This window comes from Aedes albopictus, chromosome 3 (genome assembly GCF_035046485.1).
Source record: "Aedes albopictus strain Foshan chromosome 3, AalbF5, whole genome shotgun sequence".
Lineage (NCBI taxonomy): Eukaryota > Metazoa > Arthropoda > Insecta > Diptera > Culicidae > Aedes > Aedes albopictus.
Window position 1 is genome coordinate 102,612,072 of NC_085138.1, and position 19,978 is coordinate 102,632,049.

At 39.7% G+C, this 19,978-nt stretch overlaps 1 non-coding gene across 1 annotated transcript; it reads left to right on the forward strand.

The window, feature by feature from the left end:
- Positions 1-2,869: 2,869 nt before the first annotated feature.
- Positions 2,870-2,940, forward strand: Trnag-gcc (transfer RNA glycine (anticodon GCC)). Its single transcript has one exon. It is a non-coding gene; the product is annotated as a tRNA-Gly (tRNA).
- Positions 2,941-19,978: the final 17,038 nt, after the last annotated feature.

Consider the following 19,978-nt stretch of genomic DNA (forward strand, 5'->3'; position numbering starts at 1 on the left):
TTTGCATAGCATTATTTTTTATTGTCATGTGAAATGCTCTGCCGTGTTTTAAATATAAAAGAGAGTTTAATCTCACATCAGTGGTATATTTTAACCAGATTACAATTTTGAAAAACGCTGGCACAAACTTCTTTCCGCCCCTGGGGCATCTTGTGAAAGGCATATCATGTTTGTAGAAAAATATTTATTGAGCACATATTTTGTGAATAACTTTTAGCGTTAAGCCATGTGCTCCCGTGACAGCCTATGACACCCTTTACGCGACAGCCGGCTTGGTTAGCCGAAGATTGTCATCGCCATGCGGCCAACAATACTCACGACGTTTCCCACTCGGCTCGATACGACTCGAGTATGCAACTGTCAGGCAAGCAGCCGAAGCAGCGGCTGTTTCAATACATCTCTCGCTCATGCATGTGCGTGCTGTTGGCGATACATTTCTCACTGATGGTGTTGCACACGGTAACGAGAGATGGTCTGCACACATAAGAGAGTGTCGATTCAGTCTTGCGCGGGTTGTTGCGAGAAGGCTGTACATTTGGAAAGCCTGGTTGCACCTCAATCAGCCACGGGTGTCCAACTTTCCCATGCTCTAGGGCGGAAAGACAACTCGCGAAGTCTGAGAAGACAACAGCCTGAGACCCGTTTGCATGCCTGCAAGCTTGCAGTAGTGCATAGGCCTCAGCTGAGAAGATACCACAGAGACCGAGCAACCGGCAGCAGCGGCTTATGACCTCCCCAGACACTCCATAACCTACTTCCTCTTGTACTAATGAGCCATCGGTGAAATACTGTGGCCTATCTGCGTACGAAGCTGCAACCTCTCTGAAGGTAGCCTGAGGTACCGCGGGGTTGGCACCAGCACCGCACTCTTCCCTCACTCACCAGTCGATCTTAGGGACGTCCGCGTCCCATGCCCTTTGCCATAGACGAGGCCTAGTGGCTAACAAAGGGAGGTTCGTCGATGTAAGATCGTGCCACTGATTCGAGGCACTCTGGACTTTCGGCATCCCACCTGCTAGGGCCAACGCTGCCTTAGTAGTCAGGTCCTCCGCTACTAGATGCACCAGTGGTAGCCTTCCGCACTCCACCAGTAGAGAAGCTACCGGTGAAGTCTTGTTCGTTGCTGCAGGCTACGCAGCTAATCATGAGGGTGCGATGTGCACAAGCCTCCTCTCTGAAGCAATGCCTTCTTGGTGGTTCCGGACAGACGAAGAGTTTGGCGACCAGAGGATGTGTTCAGTGGGTCGAGGAGAGAGTAGTCCTGGCTTTTACTTTTGTTGTAGAAGGCGGCTTTAACCCCACACTACCCGGACCTTCCTGTTCGGGTGTCTGTTGAGCAGATTTTCCCCCTATGATTCCGAAGGAAAAAAAAATATACAGACATCATATCAATTCGTCGAGCTGAGTTGATTGGTATATGTGGCTTGATCACCCAAGCTTTCCATCGAAAATTCGTTTTTGGATTGAACTTATAGCCTTTCCAGTACCCTCATTGTATGAGAAAAGCAAAAAACAAAATTCAAAAATTATAAATCTTTATATTTTACTAGCTATTCCGGGAAACTTTGTCTTCCCAAGCTGTGGTTTGACAGCTGTTGAGGTCATTGTGGCACAGCACTCTAGATTGGTTTCATTTCGATCATGTTGATTTTCTTCCCAGTTCATATAAAAATCACTACTTTATCAATTTTCTTACTTTCTTAGTTGAATTTCTTAGTTTTTAATATTTATAAACACAGCTACTACGAATACGAACCAAACCATGCAAGAGTCATGCTGATCGGTCCACCCGTTCTTGAGTTTTGTTGCCTCAAAGGAACTTCAAACTCATTTTTATATATATAGATATAGATATGTCCTTGATTTGTCAACCCTATCCTAACCAACCACGATGGCGTGGACCAACTTCGTGATTCACGGAACCACAAACTCTTTATATTTTTTGCGAGTAGGCAGGCAAAAGTAGGTAGATTATACCCACCACCAACCATCCCATCATCCATTGTTTCATCCAGCTTTCCAGCCAGACATGGCCATGTTGATGGCTAAATAAGACAAGACACATGAATTAAATTTTCCAGCTTTTTAACCGTGCTAGGACAGCACGTCACTTCAGAAGCTGCAACGAATTTGGAAGTTTGCACTCGTCTTTAGGGACGTGTGGGGAGCGTTGAGATAAATGCCACATTCTTTAGAAGCCAATGAAAGTTAATAATTGATAAATTAAAAAAAAAAAAACAAATTAAAATGAACATAAATCCAGAATTGGATTAGGTTTAGATTAGATTTAGAAAGAAACCTAAGACATTTTGAATCAACCTCCCCTAGAGGCGAAACGATAGCGACTTCTGCTATCAATGCGGTCGCGTGAAGAAAAACGATGATAATGGTCCAATTTTTGGAAACGCTTTGATGAGCAGGCAGCCTCGCAGGGGGTGCGACAGTAGCGAGTACGTAGAGGAAAAGAGGGGAAGACAAATGACAAAACCACACGCAGGTTTGTTGTAGAGAGAGGTGGATTGGCTTCTGGTGTTGTGTGAACTCTGAACAGTCAGTGCGAGAGAATTGATGGCTTGAAAGCGAAGCGTCAGACGATTTATTTTCGAAATTGGAGCAATTATGCAAAATGTGTGAAAATTGCTATGGACACATGGTAGTATTGGTTGAAAAACACTTGGCTGAAGATAATTAAGAATTCTGAATCATGAATTCCGTGGAAATAATTTCGTAACTACCTTATGAATTAAAAACATTGGAAAAACAAGACGTTGTTTTATTTTTATTTTTTTTTATGATACACATTTGAACAAAACAATATTAGAAATAATTCAGTGAATGTAATTTTATTCACACAACAAGAATTTAACAGGCATCGGTGGTTCAGTGGTAGAATGCTCGCCTGCCACGCGGGCGGCCCGGGTTCGATTCCCGGCCGATGCAATTAACTTTTTGGCACATGCTGTTTTTTTTAATTCAAACTGTAAATTTTGTAGAACCGCTGCCGACTACTCTAAAATAAAAATAAATTTGTTCCTGGCCTGGTTTATAAGTTGTTGATCCTGCTTAAATAACATGTACTTCATGTAAAATAAGAAATTTAAAATAGGGCAATTTGTTTCAACGCCTCAACTACTTACATTTCCCAAACGCCGATAAATTTTAATTATTGACATATTTATTACAGCTCTTGTAACCCACAACCGTCATTAAGTATCAAAACGTCTACACGAAACACGAAAAACTTTGTAACGGTTACCTTCCGGCTTGCTTAAGTAAGAGAACCTTCGATCGAGGTTCAATTAACATAATAGCATATCGGCCAAAACATATGTCATCAAATATTTACAAGACTTTTTCGGTTTGAAGCTTCCCAGTCCAGTCCACCAGCATTCGTCGTGCGCTCGACGAAACCTATGTTTATCACAAAAAGCAGGAAATGCATGATACCTCCAACCAACCCCATAGTCGTCCTGTCGTTCGTTCGTTTGTTCGTCGTAGGTACGCGTGCTGTGTTTATATGCAGACGATATAAATAAACAACAAAAAAAGGATGAAAATTTCTACAAACAACCCCCTGGACCGCTTCGCTCCCGTGGGCCCCTTTCCTCGCTTGACCCTAACGGTATAGGCTGGTCCGGTAATTATGGATGCACTTTTAATGTGATTACAGTTTGAAGGTACTACAGTGATAGACATTCGTTTAGCCGAGGCCAAAAAAAATTCATAAAAGTGTCAGGAAACTCATACAAAAGATTTTATGATAAAACTTTTTTATCGTAGTGATAGCATATCTAGTACTGTTTTATAAAAATTGGATACATCACACTTACATATACACTGAAACAAAAACGAAAGTAAAAACCTTTCAAATGTCATTTTTTGCCTAGACATTCGTTTAGCCGAATTACACACTTTTTTGGAATTCCATAATAAAAAACAAACAAATTTCGAAAAATATCCAACAAAATCATTTTGTATGGTGACCTGCATTATCGATCGACTTCTACATCATGAATTAGATCGTTTTTGGAAGTGTTGCCATAATAATTTTACATGCATCTCATACAAATATGTCATAATATTGTAAATGCTTCCAAATTGAGATTTGATGTAGTTTTTTTTTATCGGAAGTGTTTCAAAAGAATCAAATGAAAGTTTTATGACGAATGCAGGTTGAAAATTTACGAAAAACAATGTTTTTAACAAAAAAAAAATAACGCAAACCATCAAAAAATCACGTATTTAAGTATTGTTTTGATGAAATATAATGGTTTCACTTGCACAAATCACAGCGTTTACTACTATTACGTCTTCTAATAGCTCCCGATATCTTCTAGACTGTATTCTGGCTGAAATAACATACCTTGGACGGCTCACATTTCGAGAAATGGCACGGAAAGTATTCAAATTCCTAGCATGAACTACTTGTTTTATAATTTAGATGTTCTTTTCAGATAAATCATGTTAAAAATGAATGTAGTTTAAATCTTAGACTCATTTATAATATATTTCTTCAGATTGAATGGAATAAACCAATGTTTTGACCATGCCATGCATTTTTGTATGAACATCAGCTTTTAAATAAACAGGGTACAAACATTCTGACAGTTCTTGCAGTTCTTTCACTAAGCAGTCTTCTCACTCATTTAATAATGCTAGTATCAAACAGGTATACTCCACAGGCATTAGGGCACGTCATAATTTCAACGCAGAACTATTTATTTTAGCTTTAATCAATCCCATTTTAAAGTTTAACCAACCAAAAACCAATATATGTACTTATTTTTTCATGACAGTTTATGCAATAATTTGAACATTTCTAACAATTATTCTGTGTCATATTTTCAAAACTGCTAATCTAGCTTACAGTGTTTACAGAAATCATTTTTCTTAAATAAATTTGTTTATCATCGCTTCTCCTGATCGGGACATTTTTTTGTAATATTTCTCTGAATCTCACAAATAAATAAACTTTTAAGGTCAAGTATCTTGCTAACACGTCATAAACTAAATGCCTTGGGGTATATCCTCGAAATCTACTCACGAAATTGCAAAAAAACTATTGAAAACCAATTTTTCATTTACCTCGGCTAAACGAATGTCTAGGCAAAAAATGACATTTAAAGGGTTTTTACCCTCGTTTATGTTTCAGTGTATATGTAAGTGTGATGTATCACATTTTTATAAAACAGTACTAGATATACTATCACTACGATAAAAAACTTTTATCATGAAATCTTTTGTATGAGTTTCCTGACACTTTTTTGAAAATTTTTTGGTCTCGGCTAAACGAATGTCTATCACTGTATAAGTTTTTGGTGAGAGCATTTGATTGAGTTTTTAAGGTGAACCAACCAGTAGGTCGGCTCCAAAGGCACGTTCTCCAAACTCCCTGATACCCGCAGATACCCCTTAAAGCTTAAATCATCTCCTCCTCCCCCGGAAAATCCCTAAACTACCAGATATTATTATAAAGTCCTTTCAAACTTTGTTTAAAATTCTTCTTTAACCTTATAGAAACCTTTTGAGGGCAGTATTCTGAAACCCCTTTGAAATCCCTAGAATAACACCTGAAACTTCCCTGAGACCACCCCGAATGCTTCATAAAATCCTCTTAAAACCTCCCTAGAGCTTCCATGGAAATCGAATCAAAATCAGCAATGGTGGACATGGTCATTACCGTCCCGTCCGGTCTCAAATCCACCTGAAACCCACATGAAATCCACTGCAATCTTTTGAAACCCTTATCACCTCTGACGCTCTCACATGAAATCCTCGTAAAACCACTTTGGGATCATTCAAAAACGACGTCGATCGTTAAGGAAGGAGGTGCTCTGAGAAGTATGACAATGTATTAGGTACATATATGAATCCCAGAGAGTATACAAAAAAAAAACCCGTGGGATTCACCCGAGAATGTTTTGTGTGTTTCAGGGACAACTCCAGGGATTGTTTAAAAAATTATCCAATGATTCCCCCAGGAACTCTTTTTAGAATACCTCTTGGTTTTTTTTTCAGGAACTCCTCCAAGAATTAATCCAGTACTTCCTCCATGAAATGTTTCCCCTTGGTGTTGCGTCCGGGATTCTTCACGAATTTCTCAGGCAACTGCTACAGGAGTTCCTCAAGGAGTTCCTCTATGAACTCTTCTCAGGATTCCTTCAGGATTTCTCCAAGGACTCCATCTGCGATTTCTTCAGGAATTCATCGTGGGCTTCCTCCAGGAATTTCTCAAGGGACGAATTTCTTCAGGGATCCCTCCACGAATTTTGCCAAGCATTCCTCTAGAAATTCCTCCAGAAATTCCTCCAGGAATTCTTCTAGGGATTTCTACAAGAGTTTCTCTAGAGATTCCTCCAGGAATCCTTGCAGGCATTCCTCTAGTAAATTCGCCAGGGATTTCTTCAAGAATTTCTTAAGGACTTAAGGACTCGGGAATTCCTTCTGTGATTCTTTCTGGAACAACTTATTTTAAAAAAATCCTCCAAAGATTTCCCCTGGAACTCTTCTTAGGATTCCTACAGGAATTCCTCCTCCTTTGAAGAACTCCTCCAGAAATTTATTCAGTACTTCCTCCACGAACTGTTTAGGGATTACCTTAGGAACTCCTCTTGCAATTGCTTCGGGAATTCCTTCTGGAGTTTCTTCATGAATTCCTTAGGGATTTCTTCAGGAACTGCTTCAGGGATTCCTCCCCGAACTCTTCGAAGGATTCCTTCAGAATCTTTCAAAGAATTCCATCTGCGACTTCTTCGGGAATTAGTCGTGGTATTCCCTTACAAATTCCTTAGGAGATTCCTCCAGAAATATCACCAGGATTTCTTCAAGGGATTCCTCCAAGGATTTTTCCAGAGACTCCTACAGGAATTCCTTCAAAGATTTCTCCAGGAATTACTTCAGGATTTCCTCTAAGAATTCCACCACGAATTCTCTTAGGCATTCTTCCAGGAATTAATCCAGGAATTCTTCCAGGGATTCCTCCTTCGATTCCTGCAGAGATTTCTCCAGGAATTCTTTCAACGATTCCTCCATGTATTACTTCAGATATTTCTCCAGGAATTGCTTCTGGGACTCCTCCAGGATTTCATCCAGGAATTTCTCCAGGGTCTCCTAGAGGAGTTCCTCTAGAAATTACCCCAGGAATTTCTTCAGGGATACCTCCAAGAATTTCACCAGCAAGTAATCCTGGAATTTCTTCATAAATTCTGGCAGCAATTCATCCAGAAATTTCTCTAGGAATACCTTCTGGATTTTTTCCAGGGATTCCTCCAGGAATTCTTCCAGACTTTTCTCAAGGAATTGCTGCTGGGATTCCTCCAGGAATTCCACCAGGAATTCCGCTAAGAATTTCTCCAGGAACTTCTTCAGGGATTTTTCCAGGGATTTCTTCACGAATTTTTAGCAGGTTTCCTTCATTAATTCTTTCGAGGATTTCTCCTGGAATTCCTCCGGAAATTCCTCCAGCAATTCTCAAGGGATTTTTCCAGAAACTTCTTTCAGAGATACTCTAGAGAATCCTCCAGAAATTCATCCAGTAATTGTTTCATAAATTCCTTTAGAGATTCTTCCAGGGATTCCTTCAGGTATTCTTCTAGCAATTTCCACAAGAATATTTCCAGGTACTCTTCCAGGCATTTCTCCAGGATTTTATTCATGTATTTCTTCAGGAGCTCCTCCATGAATTTCTCCAGGAATTGATCCAGACATTTTTCCAGGAATCGACCCTGGACATCCCTCAGAAATTATGTCATCAATTTCTCCAGGAATTTCTCTAGGAAATCCTCTTGGGATTTCTTCAGCAATTCTTTCAGTAAGTTCTTCGGGAATACCTTCAGGAGTTTTTCAGGAATTTCTCCAGGAATATTTCCAGAAATTCCTTCAGCAATTGCTTCAAGGATTCCTCCATAAATTGCTCCACGAATTTATCTAGGGATTTTCTCAGGGATCCCTCTGGAAATTTATCCAAAGATTCTTCCACGAAATTCTTCTGAAACTGTTCCAGGAAACTCTCCAGGAGTATCTTCGGGATTTTTTTTTTGGATTCCTCCAGGAGTTCTTCCAGAAATTCCTCCAGCAATTGCTAAAGGGATTTCTCAACATTTTTTTCCAAGGATTATCCCAGGGATTCCTTCGAGAGGATATCTCCAGAAATAAAGAAATAATAGAAATAGAAATCTCTCAGAATTCCTCTACAGATTCCACCAGCAATTCTTTCAAGAATTGCCTAAGAAATTTCTCCACGAATGCCTTCAGGGATTCCTCCAGCAATTCCCACAGGTATACCTCTAGGAATTCCTGCAGGCATTCTTCCAGGATTTTTTCCAGTAAATTCTCTAAGAACTCCTCCAGGAATTACCTCAGCGATTTTCCAGGAACTGCTTCTGAACATCTTTTAGAAATTATGTCAGCAAAGCAGAAATTTCTCCAATAAATCCTGTAAGGATTTCTTCAGGCATTCCTCCCGAAATTCCACCGAGGATTTTTCCAGGAAATCCTCCTGGTACTACTCAAAGGATTTGTTCAGAAATTTCTCCAGAAATTCCTCCCAGAATTCCTCTGGCGATTTATTCAGGAATTCCCAAGGAATTCTTCCAGAGTTTGCTCCGAGAGTTTATCCGAGAATTTCTCTATGGAATTCTCCAGGAATTCCTGCTGGGTGCCAATAAAAAATTTCTCCAGGGATTACACCAGAAATTTGTTCAGATGTTGCTCCAGGCATTCCTTCAAGATCCTTTCTAAGGAATTGCTTCAGGGATTCCTCCAAGAATTTATTCAGGTATTTCTCTAAGAATTTCTCTAGTAAATCCTCAAGAGATTTCTTAAGAGATTTTTCTAGGGGTTCCTTCCTGAGTTCCATAATTTATCCAGGAATTCCTCTAGGTATACTTTCAGAAATACCTCTAGAGATTACTCCGGCAATTCTTCCAGGGATTGCTCCAGGAATACCTGAAGTGATTTCTTCAGAAATTCCTCTCAGTCTCTCTTCAAAAATTCATTAAAGAGTTCGTTCAGAAATTTCAAAAATCATTCAATCATCTTTTCCAGGGATGTACCCAAGATTTTTTCCAGGATTTCTTGATGATTTCTGGAAGAATTCCTCCAGCGAATAGTATCGAAAGATAATTCAAAAACGATGCATACATGAACCAGGAAATTATCCAGGGATTCTACCAGGAATCCCTCCAGTAGTTTCTTCAGAAATTTACTCAGGGATTCCATTAGCAATTCGTACAATAAGCGAGACAATAAGTTCTCCAGTGATTCTTCCAAGCAACCCATATACCACCACAGAAGAGTCACGGCAGCACAGGTTTTGGTTGCGTAGAAGTTACTGTGACTTACTTAAACATACATTTAGCATGTAAGAAAAGTTCTTTCAGACATTTTTTCATGGAATCCTTCAGAAATTCACCCAGGGAAGACTCATCTTTCAGAATTCGTCCAGGGATTTTTCCCAGAATTTCTCTAGAAAATGCACCAGGATTTTTTCTAAGAATTCTAAGTTCTAAGCTCTTAAATTCCTCCAGACAATTCTTTTTGAATAAATTTCAGGATGCAAAAATTTCATTATTTGAGTGTTATGTGTCCGATAAACTTTTTGCTTTTTTTCAACACCGTGCTTTTTAAATGGGCGCTGGGTACCCAGGTACCCTGTCGGCCACATAAGGGTTGAGGACATCTCCAGAAATTCCTTTGGGCATATATTCAGGAACTTCTCCTGGGATTCTTTCAGAAATTCTTCAAGGGACAGGTCCAGGAGTTTCTCTTTCGTGAATTTTTCCATGGATATCTTGCAATACTCAGATAGTTTTTTTAGGGTTTGTTCCAAGAAATGCTTCAAGAATTCCTCCCACGATTCCTTCAGATTTTTTTACAGATACTTCTGCAAGGATACATCGATGAATTCCTTCAGGAATTTTCCATAGCTTTCTTTAGTGATTTTAGCATGGATTGCTCCAGAGAGTTTCAAGAATTCCTCCATGGGTTTCACCAGACATTCCTTCGGGAATTTCTCCTGGGATATCTTTAGAAGTTCCTCCAGTAATTGTTTCAGTGCTTTTTTCGATGATTTCTCCAGGAATTTCTAGGAGTTCCTTAAATCATTGTACAAAACATTCTTTTGGGAGTCCATCCAAAGATTCCAACAATAATTCGACCAAAAGTTATTGCAGACATGGATACCTTCATTTTTTCCCTACAGACATTCTTCCAGGAATTTGTTAAGAAAGCTTTCCTGAGATTTCCTAAGGAATTCCTCATGGGATTGCTTCCGGGATTCCTCCAGGGTTTCCTTCAAGCATTCCTCCAAGGATTCACCCGGGAATATCTTCTGTGTTTCTTTCAGAAACAACTTCAAGAATTATTTTAAACAATCCTCCAAGGGTTCCTCCAGGAACACTTTTCAGAATTCCTTCAGGAGTTCTTCTTGGAATTCTTTCAGGAACTCCTCCAAAAATTAATCCAATGCTTCCTCCAGGAACTGTTTAGGAATTCCCTAAGGAATGCCTCTAGGAATTGCTTCCAGGATTTCTCCTGGGGTTTCTTCAGGAACTGCTACAGGGATTCCTCAAGGAGTTCTTCCACGAACTCTTCTTAGAATTCTTTCAGAATTTCTCCAAGGATTCCATCTGTAATTTATCCAGAAATTTTTATTGGGATTCCTCCATGAATTTCTTAAGAGATTCCTCTAAGAAGTATTCCAGGGATCCTCTGGGAATTGTTGCAGTGATTCCCCTAAAATTCATCCAAGGATTAATTCAGAAATGCGTATAGAGATTCATCCAGAAATACCTCCAAGAATTCTTCTAGAGATTCCTCCAAGAGTTTTCTCTTGAAATCCCTCCGGGAATTTCTCAGGGAATTTTTTCAGAAATTTCTCCCACAGCTCCTCTATAGATTCCCCCAGAAATTCATCCAGAAGTTGTTGTAGGAATTCCTCCAGAGATTCCTTCAAGGATTCCGCCAGCAATTCCCAAAGGAGAACCTTTAACAATTCCTGCAGGCATTCCTCCAGGATTTTATCCAGGTATTTCTCCAAGAACTATTCCAGGAAGTTCTTCAGGAATTACCCCAAGAACTTCTTCAGCAAATCCTCCAGCAGTTCTCCTAGGAATTGATCCAGGAATTGCTCCTGGACATCCTTCAGAATTTATGTCAACAATTTCTCCAGAAATTTTTCCAGAAATTCTTCTGAAATTTTTTTCAGAAATTCTTCCAGGAAATTCTCCAGGAATACCTTCAGAAATTTTTAAGGGTATTCCTCCGAAGATTCCTCCAGGAAATCCTCCAGAAGGATTCTTCCTGGAAATCCTCTAGGGATTTCTTCATAAATTCTTCCAGGAAATTCCTGGAGGAATACTATCAGTATTTTTTCAGGGATTCCCCCAGGGACTTCTTCATAAACTTCTTCTAGGATTCCCCCAGAGATTCCTTCAGACATTCCTTCAAGGATTTATCCTAGAGTTCATCCAGAAATTCCGGTAGAAATTCCTCCAGGATTCATCCAGAAATACCTCCAAGAATTCTTCTAGAGATTCCTCCAAGAGTATTTCTAGAGATTTCTCCATTGATCTCTACGGGCATTTTTCTAGGATATCCTCCAAGGATTCTTCCAAGAATTTCTGCAGGGCTTAACTCGGGACTTCCTTTTGTGATTATCTCTGGAGCAACTTATTTTAAAACAACCTCCAGGAACTCTTTTTAGGTTTCCTCCAGCAATTCCTCCTTGTCTTTTTAAAGGAACTTTTCCAGGAATTGATTCAGTACTTCCTCCAGGAACTGCTTAGGGATTCCCTTAGTAATTCCTCTTGAAATTGCTTCCAGGATTCCTTCTGGAGTTTCTTCATAAACTCTTCTAAGGATTCCTCCCGAATTTGTTCAAGAACTCCATCTGCGATTTCTTCGGTAATTATTTCTGGTATTCCTATACGAATAGCCTAAAAGATTCATCCACGATTTTCTTCAGGAATCCCTCTAGGAATTACTCCAGGAAATTCTTCAGGAATTTCTTCAGAAATTCTTTCAGGATTTTTTCTAGGAATACCATCTGGATTTTTTCCAGAAATTCCGCTAAGAAATCTTCCAGTATTCCCTCTAAGAATTGCTACAGGCATTCCTCCAGGACTTGCATTAAAAACTCCTCAAGAAACTTTTTTAGTGATTTTCCCAGAGATTTCTCAAAAATTCGTTCGAGGATTTCTCCAGGAATTCCTCCACAGATTTCTCTAGAAATCCCTCCGGGAATTTCTCAGGCGTTTTTTTCAGAAATTTCTCCCAGAGCTCCTCTAGAGATTCCCCCAGAAATTCATCCATAAATTATTGAAGGAATTCCTACAGAGATTCCTCCTAGAACTCCTTCAAGGATTCCGACAGCAATTCCCAAAGGAGAACCTCCAGCAATTCCTCCAAGATTTTATTTAGGAATTTCTCCAAGAACTATTCCAGGAAATTCTCCAGGAATTACCCCAAGAATTTCTTAAGGAATTTCTCCAGCAATTTCGCTAGGAATTGATCCAGGAATTGCTCCTGGACATCTTTCAGAAGTTATGTCAACAATTTTTCCAGGAATTTTTCCAGAATTTCTTCTGGAGATTTTTTCAGGGATTCCTCCAGGAAATCCTTCGAAGATTCCTCCAGGAAATCCTACAGAAGTTCCTCTAAAGATTCTTCGTGGAAATCCTCTAGGGATTTCTTCATAAATTCTTCCAGGGAATTCCTGGAGGTATACCATCAGTATTTTTTCAGTGATTCCCCCAGGGACTTTTTCAGAAACTTCATCTAGGATTCATCCAAGGATTTCTTCAGGAATTCCTTCGAGGATTTATCCAAGAATTCATCCAGAACTTCCGGCAGAAATTCCTCCAGAATTTTCTCAAGGGATTTTTTCAGAAATAGAAAAATAATAGAATAGAAATAGAAATTTCCCAGAATTCTTCTAGAAATTCATTCAGTAATTCTTCCAAGAATTCTTCAAGAGATTCCTCCAGAAATTCCCAAAGTAATACCTTTAAGGTTTTCTCCAGGCATTCCTCCAGGATTTTATAAAGGAATTTCTCCAGGAACTTCTCTAGGAATTAGCCCAGGAATTTCTCTAGGAATTGCTCCTGGACATCTTGCAGAAATTATGTCAGCAATTCCTCTAGATATTTCTCCAGGAATTTCTTCCGATACACAATCCAGAATTTCTTAAGGGATTCCTCCAGAGATTTCTCCATGGAATCTCTTCAGGAAATTCTTTGAAGATTCCACCAGAAAATCCTGCAGAAGTTTCTCCAATGATTTTTCCAGGAAACCCCCTAGGGATTTCTTCAGAAATTCTTTAAGAATATTCTCCAGGAATACCTTAAGGATTTTTTTAGGGATTCCTCCAGGAATTACACCAGGAAGTAATCAAGGAATTCCATCGTAAGTTATGTCAGCAATTCATCCAGGAGTTACTTCAGGAAATCCTTCAGGGATTCCTTCAGAAATTCTTCCAGGATTTTTCTAGGAATACCATCTGGAAATTCTACCAAGAAATCTTCCAGTTTTCCCTCCAGGAATAGCTTCAGATATTTCTCTAGGAATTCCGCCAAAACCTCGTCCAGGAACTTTTTCAGGGATTTTTCCATTGATTTCTCCAGGAATTCCTCCAGAGATTTCTCTTGAAATCCCTCCGGGAATTTCTCAGGGGATTTTTTCAGAAATTTCTCCCACAGCTCCTCTATAGATTCCCCCAGAAATTCATCCAGAAGTTGTTGTAGGAATTCCTCCAGAGATTCCTTCAAGGATTCCGCCAGCAATTCCCAAAGGAGAACCTTTAACAATTCCTGCAGGCATTCCTCCAGGATTTTATCCAGGTATTTCTCCAAGAACTATTCCAGGAAGTTCTTCAGGAATTACCCCAAGAACTTCTTCAGCAAATCCTCCAGCAGTTCTCCTAGGAATTGATCCAGGAATTGCTCCTAGACATCCTTCAGAATTTATGTCAACAATTTCTCCAGAAATTTTTCCAGAAATTCTTCTGGAATTTTTTTCAGAAATTCTTCCAGGAAATTCTCCAGGAATACCTTCAGAAATTTTTAAGGGTATTCCTCCGAAGATTCCTCCAGGAAATCCTCCAGAAGGATTCTTCCTGGAAATCCTCTAGGGATTTCTTCATAAATTCTTCCAGGAAATTCCTGGAGGAATACTATCAGTACTTTTTCAGGGATTCCCCCAGGGACTTCTTCATAAACTTCTTCTAGGATTCCCCCAGAGATTCCTTCAGACATTCCTTCAAGGATTTATCCTAGAGTTCATCCAGAAATTCCGGTAGAAATTCCTCCAGGATTTTATCAAGGGATTTTTTTCAGAAATAGAAAAAAAAGAATTGAAATAGAATTATTATTATTATTATTTTTCTTTATTATCGAGATTTTCAGCCCTCGACTGGTTCATCTCGTTTGAAATAGAAATCTCCCACAATTTCACTAGAAATTCATCCAGTAATTCTTCCAGGAATCTCCAGGAATAACCTCAGTAAGTTCATCAGGAACTCCCCCCCAGGAATTTCTCCAGGAATTGCTCCTGGACATCTTTCAGAAATTATATCAGGTATTTCTCCAGGAATTTCTCCCAAGATTCCATCAGGAATTGCTCCAGAGATTTGTTTATGTAAAATCTCTTCAGGAAATTCTTTGAAGATTCCTCCAGGAAATCCTCCAGAAGTTTCTCCAAAGATTCTTCCAGGAAATCCTCTAGCGATTTCTTCAGAAATTCTTCAAGAATATTCTCCAGGAATTTTTCAGTGATTCCTCTAGGTATTCCACCAGGGATTCCTCCAGAGATTCCTCCAGGGATTTCTTCACAAATTTATTCAAGGATAACCCCAGGGATTCCTTCAGCAATTCCTTCGAGAATTTCTCCAGGAACTGCACTAGAAATTCCTCCAGGAATCTCTCAAGGGGTTCTTTCAGAAATAGAAAAATAACAGAAATAGAAACAGAAATCTCTCAGAATTCTTCTGGAGATTCCTCTAGATATTCATCCAGTAATGCTTTCAAGAATTCCTCTAGAGATTCCTCCAGAAATTTCCACAGGAATACCACTAGGAACTCCTCCATTTATTCCTCCGGGATGTTATCTTGGAATTTGCCCAGGAAATTTCTTCAGGAACACTTCTAGGAAATACCCCAGGAATTTCTTCCGGAATACTCCTGGCATCCTTCAGGAATTATGCCAGAAATTTGTCCAGAAATTTCTCCTAGAAATCCTCTTGGGATTTCTTCACAGATTCTTTCGGGAATCTCTCCAGAAATACTTTCAGGAAATTTTCAGGGATTCCTCTAGACATTCCTCCAGGAATTACTTCAGGGATTTCTCCACGAATTTTTCGAGGGATATTCCCAGAGATTCCACCAGGGAATCCTCCAGAAATTCCTCCAAAGGTTCTTTGAGGAAATCCTCCTGGAATTTCTCAAGGGATTTTTTCAGAAATGTCCCCAGCAATTCCTCCCAGAATTCCTCTTGAGATTTCTTCAGGAATTTCTGCCGGAATTCTCCTAGGGATTCTAAGAATTCACCCAAAAATTTGCTCAAGGAAATTCTCCAGGAATTCCGGCTGGGTCTAATCCAAGAATTCCTCCAGGAATTACGCCAGGAATTTGCTCAGAAGTTTCTATAGACATTCCTCTAAGGATTCCTTCACAAATTTCTCTAAGATTTCCTCTAGGATTTTTTAAAGAGATTTCTTATGAAATTTTACTTGGGGTTCCGTCCAGAATTCCTCCAGGATTTCCAGGATCCTCCTCCAGAAATTTATCTAGGATTTCTTCTAGAATTTCCTCGTGAGATCTCTTCAGAAATTGCACTAGGTATTCCTCCTATAATTTATCCAGGAATTCGTACAGGTTTATTTTCCAAAGTTCTTACAGGAATTCCTTCTGGAATTCAAAAATTTCTGGAGGAATTTGTCCAGCAAATAGTATTGGAAGATAAATGGATGCATACAGGAACCAGGAAATTCTAGGTTTATCCTCAAAAGAGTTCGTAATTTCCAAAAGAGTTCAGCTATAATTTCTGATGAATGTTTTGTAGACATTGACAAATAAGAATCATGCGTTTAGTTATAAAAGCTAGTAGGTACATATTTACTAAGGGTGCTTGCCCCCCTGACCGAAAAGCTGGTTACGCCCTTGGTTACAGGATGTAGACTGAAAAACTTTCGGAATTTTTAATCGCAAAATTCTGCGAACAATTCTGGGTTAGAAACCAAAAACTTGTATCATCATGATATACAAATGCAAAATGGTCATTGGCGGAGAAAGTTCTTAGGTAATAGCTGTGGAAGTGCTCTTTGAACACTAAGCTAATCTAAATTTGTCTTAGTTGCAAAGGTAATTTTACTACTTTTGGAACAGTCTAAGGCAGCAGCTCAACTACAGCTCAGTTGGCAAGGAAGCATCAGAGGCCCTTCCGTAAAAAAGAAGTTATAGAAGTTATTAAATTGAAATGCCCTGTCCGGCCTCGTCCATCGGATCCGGTTCCGCTTCCGAGTTCAAGCTCATTTCCCAATTTTTCAAACAGCATATTTAAACACGTTTGTAGTAGGTTGTTGCTCCTTTTCTCTTTCCCTTCCCCTCGATGTTTCGTCTGCCTTGAGGCATATGTATAGGGAGGCAGACAGGCATATCTTTGCACCAACTGGACTGGACTGGACGCAACATTAAAATTCACCTTCACCGGACAGAACTCAGCATCAGCATCACTTTACAACAACCCGGGCCCCATTACCGGGGAAAATGCGGTAGCTCGTTTCGTTCTGGTGTAATTTTTGCTTTTAATGAACTCATTTATTGTTTGGAAGATGAAAGTATATGCAAACATCGGGAAATGCGCTCACGTATGGCGCCGTCGTCGTGTTCCGAAAATGTGTTTTTAATGAAACATTTGGTCAGTATGTAGATTTTGCCTTTTTTTTTTATTAGGGGAAACCCAGAAGAGAGCTGGTATGATTTCCAAAATTCCAACGCAGGAGATTTCAGATTCCGGTAGACAATCTCAAGTAATTAAAGAAAAATAATGAGAATCCACCGTATCAAATCCTAAATCTTCGACCATACAAAATTACCATAGACTCTGCGTTTACTCATGGTCTCTCTTTCACAGTCCACTCCGGTCAAGCGAACCAATACAAGAGTCTGGTTTCAGATTGCGGCATGAAAGCGTCCGTTGTTGGTAGTGGGGAGACAAAATTTATAGAATCTGAGCTAGCCACATGGTTGGACTAGCCAAGCGGTGGACACAGGTTTCCAAACAGAAAAAAAATCCACACCCGACGTCTGCGACGACATTGAATTTAATTAATATGGTCCTCGGCCGTACCGAACGTACATAGTTTCCACTCCACAATGCCATACCGCACATACCACAGCACACCCAAAAGGGTTCCGGAATGTGGCCAGCACTTGCCCCGGAGAGGGTTCTGGTGTTACTCCCAGCGAAGCCCATTCCCGGCTGGATAGTTTGCGTATAGAGAGTTAATGTTGGTGGGCTTATCTGGGATACGTTTCGCTGCAATTGAAGGTTGGTTCACTCTATTTTTTTTTTTTTAATTTCTGTTTGATATTGTTTAGTATTTATTCAAACTGTTATGTTTCGAATAGCTAAGATAGATGAATCATTCAAGTAGCAATTGGCCAATTGCTGTGATTCCCATGTTAAAAAAATCAAGTTGATATCAGAATTAATCTTTGTCGTGCTTTAGGGCCATCATGACCCAAACCCTGAATTAATATCTCCATATCTCTTTGGTTTTTTTTAGCGGTCAATGCTGAATGAAACTATCGCCTCCATTGGTCTTGGTCCTGGGCTCATCGCTTTTAACGTTTACAGTTCTTAGATCCTCCACAACTGCAAAAAGCCAAAATGTGCGTGGCCTACCACGAAACCAGCCGTCCCTTCTCTGCTGAATGCAGTTTTAGCTTGTCATTCCTCTGGCATACGAGCTACGTACTCAGCCCACCGCAACCTGCCGTGTTTTCTTAGCTTCACTATATCCATTTCTTATAATTGGTAGAAAGCTCTCCGATCAACTTCTTTAAACGTCTACAATTCATGGCATTGTACTACGCGAGCATTGCCTTCGTTTGCAGCTTACGGGACTTCAGCTGGTTTCGCAGACCGAAAAAGGCCCAACTCGCAGCCACAATCCACCTTCTCATTTGGCGGGTAACATTATCGCAGCTCACTAGAGTACCAAAATAATAGGAAAAATCAATCACAACATCAAACTTTTCATCACCTAGCACCATTTTGTCACCACTGCCACGCCCGGACCGAAGTTGACCACCAGCCATAATGTACTCTTGATCTTTGTGTGGTTAATCGTAAGTCCAAGTCTAGCAGAGATATCAACGCCTTTTCCATGGCCGGATGGACGATATCATCTGCGAAGCCTAGGAGCATATGCGAAAGCGTGACCATGGCTCCGCTACTTTGCACATCAGCTCTCCTTATCGCTCCTGCCACAGTGCTATGTCGAACAGTAAGTTCGAAAGAAGATCGTTCTGCTTCAGTCCGTCTAATACCCCAGACAGACATGTGATACGAGTGTGATTCCTGTACAACGGTATGCAGTGTCAAGAAAATTCTAACAAGACTGACTTGAACTGAGAGAATTTTCAGTATGGCACTCATTTCAAGCGCAATTGTACAGTGATTCTTGTATCACATGTGTGTCATAAGTATAAGGTTACCCCAACTAACATTTATTGTGAATGTAAACGTCAACAAAGCGTCCTTAATACGGCTTGATGCTGAGTTACTGTGTTGTATATATGGACGGAAGCTTCTATGCAAGCCCTATACCAATGAATCTGGCGAACTTAATCAGCTTGTACATGCTGTGCGATCAGCTTCTATGCCACCTAGTCATAGCTCTTTTCTCGGCTCCTATGTAACCACTAACTGAATAACATCTTGAGAAGGCGCTTTTTCAGCCTTTTCGCAGTTGTTAAATAATAGTTTTACGGCATCCCCAAATTGAACGATTAAATATAATTATGTTAAAGATACCGTGACGCAATACATGTGGAACTGGAATTATCACTTTTAAAATTGAATAATGAAAGTACTTGCCGCTACTTGGAATCGAACTCCTGATCTCCGTATCCACTGGTCCCGATGATGTCCTCGCTGCCACACTGCTATATATAAATAACATAGAAAATAGCCCGTTTTGTTTTACTCCAGACAAGGCTTCATAATTGTCCACAAGAAACCTTACCCAACTTCATCTTGCTGTAAAAGCTTGTGAAACGTCAAACGCAATAATGTTTACATTGAACAAGCTGTGTGGTTGCGCCAACAGATTCTTCTTCACAGCTTCTAGCTGAAAGAGTGTTCTTTAAACGGCTACGAAGCGCTGCTGTTTTGTGTTTTGGCAACATTACAAAACGTACTGTATAAAAGCAGCTGTTGTAGTGGCTGGGACTCTTACTCGATTTGCACATCTTCCGGCAAATCTTCCGACATTGAATTAAAGTGCAATAAAAGCAACCCAAATAATTTCACAGCACATACATGGATAGCTTTAAAAAATTTGTGTAGTAGCTATATATCCCGCTTAAAGTTTGTTTTGACAATAATGTTTACATCCGACAAGCCGTGTTGGTAAACCAACAGTTTCTTTATTACAGCATCTAGCCGTAATTAATTCGCATAACGGCCTTTAAAGCGCTTCTGGTTTGGGGATTTGTCATTATAATGAATTGTACTGTATAGTAGCAGCTGATTTGTTAGTGAGGAATTCCACGGAGTCATGTCAGTCGATCCTGAGCGACCATTTCAAAAATATCTGAAACTTTGCACAGTTTTTCAATTTCATCTAAATCGCCATTTTTCGATATTAAACCTTCATATTCACTCACGACTAACTTTTCAAAAGGGTGTATGCGAAAATAGTTCAAAAATATTCTAAAAGCTGTACAGCAAAAACGGATTGTTCGATTGTTATGAA